This window comes from Galeopterus variegatus, unplaced genomic scaffold (assembly GCF_000696425.1).
Source record: "Galeopterus variegatus unplaced genomic scaffold, G_variegatus-3.0.2 Scaffold1079, whole genome shotgun sequence".
Taxonomy (NCBI): domain Eukaryota; kingdom Metazoa; phylum Chordata; class Mammalia; order Dermoptera; family Cynocephalidae; genus Galeopterus; species Galeopterus variegatus.
In genome coordinates this window covers 317690-323570 of record NW_007727190.1, presented here as the reverse complement: position 1 = coordinate 323570, position 5881 = coordinate 317690, and positions in this window count along the sequence as shown.

Genomic DNA, 5881 nt, shown 5'->3' with positions numbered 1-5881 from the left:
ATGTCTGGCAAGGGAGGCGGAGGCTCTGCAGAAACCACACACACTGTGGTGCTGCCACTGCATGATCCAGCAGGTAGGCTTCACCGCAGGCACCCGGCTCCATTCCAGGCCTGGCCTAGTGCACTCGGAGAAGGGAGACTTCCGGCAGGGGAGGCGGGAGCTCCATGGGGACCACACTGCTGCCGTGCGATCCAGCAGCCCGGCCCAATGCATACGGAGCACAGAGTCGTCCAGCAAGGGAGATAGAAGCTCTGTAGAGTCCACACACCCTGTGGGGGGCTACCACCATGTGATCCAGCAGCAGGTAGGCTTCACCACCACCACCCGGTTCCATCCCAAGCCCAGCCCAGCGTGCACAGAGCAGGGAGACATCCTGCAGGGAAGGGGGAAGCTCTGCAGAGACCACATGCTCTGCGGTGCCTCAGCGCATCCCAGCAGTCCGGGCCAGAGTGCACGGAACAGGGAGAAGTCCAGCAAGGGAGGTGGAAGCTCAGCAGAGACCATACACCCTGGGGTACCGCCCAGTGATCCAGCAGCCTGGCAGATTCCAAGCTGACCAGAGAGGTGCTCCCCGGAGAGGCCCAAAACCTGAGGCAACCACACACACAAGGCACTAGTGGCCAACTGAGCAGTCACTGAGGTAGCCATACAAAATTGGCGACCACAGCAACATCTTAGTCAGTCAATAGTGTCAAACCTGTGGACTGTGAAACCCCCTACCACAATGAATAAACATAAAAAAAAGATTCCAGAAATATGAAAAATCAAGAAAGTACACCACCAAAGGATAATAACTCTCAAGCTCTAGATCCTATAGAACAAGAAGCCCTTGAAATGACTGACAAGGAATTTCGAGTGATAATTCTCTAAGGAAACTGAGTGAGATACAAGAAAACTCAGCTAGACATCATGATGAAATGAGGAAAAGTATACAGGACCTGAAAGAGGAAATGTACAAGGAAATCAATGTCCTGAAAAAAAATGTAGCAGGACTTGCCAAACTGAAGAAGTTATTCAGTGAAATAAAAAACACAATGGAGAGTTAAACCAGCAGGCTTGCAGAAGTGGAAGAGAGATCACGATCAAGTGGGATTCATCCCAGGGAAGCAAGGTTGGTTCAACATACGCAAATCAATAAATGTGATCCACCATATTAATAAAATCAAACACAAGGACCATATGATCATCTCTATTGATGCCGAAAAAGCGTTTGATAAAATCCAACACTCATTCATGATAAAGACCCTTTATAAATTAGGTATAGATGGAAAGTATCTCAACATAATCAAAGCCATATATAATAAACCCACTGCCAATATCATCCTGAATGGGGAAAAACTGAAAGCTTTTCCTTTAAGAACAGGAACCAGACAAGGATGCCCACTCTCACCACTCCTATTCAACATAGTATTGGAAGTATTAGCCAGAGCAATCAGAGAAGAGAAGGAAATAAAGGGCATTCAGATTGGAAAGGAGGAAGTCAAACTGTCCCTGTTTGCAGATGACATGATCCTATATATCGAACAGCCCAAATCATCTATTAAAAAACTCTTAGAGGTGATAAAAGAGTTCAGCACAGTAGCAGGATACAAAATCAACACACAAAAATCAGTAGCATTTCTTTTCACCAATAGTGAACAAGCAGAAAGAGAAATAAGAAAGCCTGCCCATTTACAATAGCCACCAAAAAAATAAAATACTTAGGAATTGAACTAACTAAGGATGTGAAAAATCTCTATAACGAGAACTATAAACCACTCCTGAGAGAAATTAGAGAGGATACAAGAAGATGGAAAGACATCCCATGCTCCTGGATTGGAAGAATCAATATAGTGAAAATGACTATACTACCCAAAGTGATATACAAATTTAATGCAATCCCCATCAAAATTCCTATGACATTTCTCACAGAAATGGAAAGAACTATACAGTTATTTATCTGGGATAACAAAAGACCACGAATAGCCAAAGCAACGCTGAGCAAAAAAAATAAAGCTGGAGGTATTACTCTACCTGACTTTAAACTATACTACAAAGCTATAATAACCAAAACAGCATGGTACTGGTATAAAAACAGAGACACTGATCAATGGAATAGAATAGAGCACCCAGAAATCAACCCACGTACTTACTGCCATTTGATCTTCGACAAAGGCATTAAGCCTATTCACTGGGGTCAGGACTCCCTCTTCAGCAAATGGTGCTGGGAGAACTGGATATCAATATGCAGGAGAATGAAACTAGACCCATACCTTTCACGATACACTAAAGTCAACCTTTCTCACAGAAATGGAAAGAACTATACAGTTATTTATCTGGAATAACAAAAGACCACGAATAGCCAAAGCAACGCTGAGCAAAAAAAATAAAGCTGGAGGTATTACTCTACCTGACTTTAAACTATACTACAAAGCTATAATAACCAAAACAGCATGGTATTGGTATAATAACAGAGACTCTGATCAATGGAATAGAATAGAGCACCCTGAAATCAACCCATGCACTTACTGCCATTTGATCTTCGACAAAGGTATCAAGTCTATTCACTGGGGTCGGGACTCCCTCTTCAGCAAAGGGTGCTGGGATAACTGGTTATCCATTTGCAGGAGATTGAAACTAGACCCACATCTCTCACCATGTACTAAAATCAACTCAAAATGGATCAAGGATTTAAATATACACCCCTAAACAATAAAACTTATTAAAGAAAATATAGGAGAAACCCTTCAGCAAATAGGGCTGGGCACAGACTTCATGAATATGACCCCAAAAGCATGGGCAACCAAAGGAAAAATAAACAAATGGGACTATATCAAACTGAAAAGTTTCTGCACAGCAAAAGAAACAATTAACAGAGCTAAAAGACAGCCAACAGAGTGGGAGAAAATATTTGCAAAATACATGTCTGACAAAGGACTAATATCCAGAATATATAAAGAACTCAAACATCTTTACAAGAAAAAAACAAGCAACCCAATTAAAAAATGGGCAAAAGAGCTAAGTAAGCATTTCTCTAAAGAAGATATGCAAATGGCCAACAGTCATATGAAAAAATGCTCAACATCACTCAGCATCCGGGAAATGCAAATCAAAACCACACTGAGATACCATCTCACCCCAGTTAGGATGGCCAAAATCCAAAAGACACTGAAAGATAAGTGCTGGCGTGGCTGCGAGGAAAAAGGAACTCTCTTACATTGTTGGTGGGAATGCATAATGGTGCAACCCCTATGGAAAATGGTTTGGAGGTTCCTCAAACAGCTGAAGATAGATCTACCATACGACGCAGCTATCCCACTGCTGGGAATATACCCAGAGCAATGGAAATCATCAAGTCGAAGGTATACCTGTTGTTCAATGTTCATTGCAGCACTATTTACAACAGTCTAGAGTTGGAACCAGCCCAAATGTCCATCATTGGATGAGTGGATACAGAAAATGTGGTATATCTACACAATGGAATACTACTCAGCTATAAAAACGAATGAAATACTGCCATTTGCAACAACATGGATGGACCTTGAGAGAATAATATTGAGTGAAACAAGTCAGGCACAGAAAGAGAAATACCACATGTTCTCACTTATTGGTGGGAGCTCAAAAATAAATAAATAATTCACACACACACACACACACACACACACACACACACACACACAAACCGGGGGGTGGGGAGAAGACATAACAACTACAGTTCCTTGAAGCTGATATGACAAGCAAACAGAAAGGACATTGTTGGGTGGGAGGGAGGAGAGGAAGAAGGGTGGGAGGTTTCGGTAATGGACCACAGTAATCAACCACTTTCTATATCGACAAAATAAAATAAAATAAAATAAATCAAGAGTTTACCCTAATACCTTTAGTCTAACTCTATAAGGGTCCTTCTTGAGTTGGAAGACATTTTAAGTACACACACATCATGAATGGGAGGCAAAAAACATTTCTCTAGCAATGGCATCTTTAACTGAAGAGCATTTTATAGGACAGGAATTGTATGGTTCTTATAGACATGCATGTCCAGTGCTGTATATTGGCAATTCCTCTTCCTAAAGCCCTGATTAGTGTCTAGCCATAGTTTCTTCCAGCCACCATTCTTACAGTTATTGCTCTGTCCTCCCAAATGGCAGCAATGGTAATGATACCCTTTGTATCAGCAACAGGCTTCCACCAATCCTAAATTGACTTTTACCTACTGTGTCATTAACAATTAGTTTGAAGAAGGCTTAAGCCATGGTAAAACTTGCATTTTAACACAGAGAAACATCTTTTTTGGTTTTTTGCTACACCATTGTTAGCACATTGTGGTCAGCCTTAGAATTCAAAATTGTTTGCCAGGACACAAAATTGGTGGTGATAGAAAATAAGAAGTCTACACATAGCATAGAGTCTACACATACACTCTTCTGATTGTGTTAATCAGAAGAGTGGTATCAGGATGAATTTTATTTCCTATTAAATTTTTGGCCTTCAAGCAGTAATAGACTTTAGTCATATACTAAATCGGATACCACAAAGTAAATGCTGAAGTCAGAATATCTCAATAGAGGGTTTGCGAAAGTATTCAAAGGATGATTTACTAATGACGACAAGACAGAGCTATACTGTACCTTCTGTTCAGTGCTCACTGCAGTTAAAGCATAGAAAGAATATCAATGTATGCACAAAAATGCACACACATATTAACAATATGTCCTAACAGAATGTTTTTTAATGTGCATATTCATGTTTATATGTATATGTGCTTGTGCATGAAAAATAGTTCAGACAATATCAGTGCTGACCAGGGCAGTGTGAAACAGGATACTGTGATCAAGATGTGTGTCTGTGAAAGGTGAAGAGGTATAAATGAGAAAATTAGGGGCCGAGCCCATGGCACACTCGGGAGAGTGCAGCGCTGGGAGCGCAGCAGCGCTCCCGCGGTGGGTTCGGATCCTATATAGGGATGGCCGGTGCACTCACTGGCTGAGCACGGTGTGGCTGGTCTCAAGAAAGACAAAAATAAAAATAAAAATAAATGAGAAAATTAAATGAAAAGGGAAAGGTGGCTGAATTGCCTAGATGTAGTACAGATGTATTGTTGTCTAGCAACAAAATATTTTCCTTTACATATGATATTTTCAACATTATTTTTGTTAATTTTTTGAATAATAATATGGAAATAAAGGACTATAACTGAATATATGCAAAGATGTATAAGAACAAAAAATTAGTATGCAAGTAGAGTAAATATTTTGATTATCGCACAGGCACCAACATAAAAATTTACTCATTTAACATTTGTTCTAGCATTAAGATAGGCAGAATACAGCTTCATCATCCACAGTTTTAAAGCAATTTTTAAATTTTGTTTTGACATCTACACACAGCATATATTGTGTTAATCCTAAGACTGGTATCAGGAAGAATTTTTTTTCCTCTTAAACTTTTTACCTTCAAGGAACTAAAAGAATTAGCTTTTGTTTTTGTTTTTCCACTGTGCAATTTCAGATACCAATTCTACATAGTACGAAATACATTCATTATTATTCAAATGAATAAAAGTGATATTTAAGAGCAACTTCTAAATATCGTATTCGAAGCAGTGATTAATTTTAAATCAGAAAACCTGCCCTAGGTTACTATTTCCTTTGTAAGTTGATAACTGTTAATATAAATTTGACCCATTATTTTTTTCCTTATACATATAATCAAATGGAATGTGGGCTTAATGAGAAGACTGAAAATTGTATGAGGATTGTTATTAATCATATTTTTATAATTACTACAATTATATTTTTAAAAGAAAAGTCTGCTTGTGAGTTTCAGGTGATTCAGAAGCCTCCCCAGATTTTTTTCATTCATTTCTTCATATACTGGACAAATATGTCTGCCCTGCCGTGCT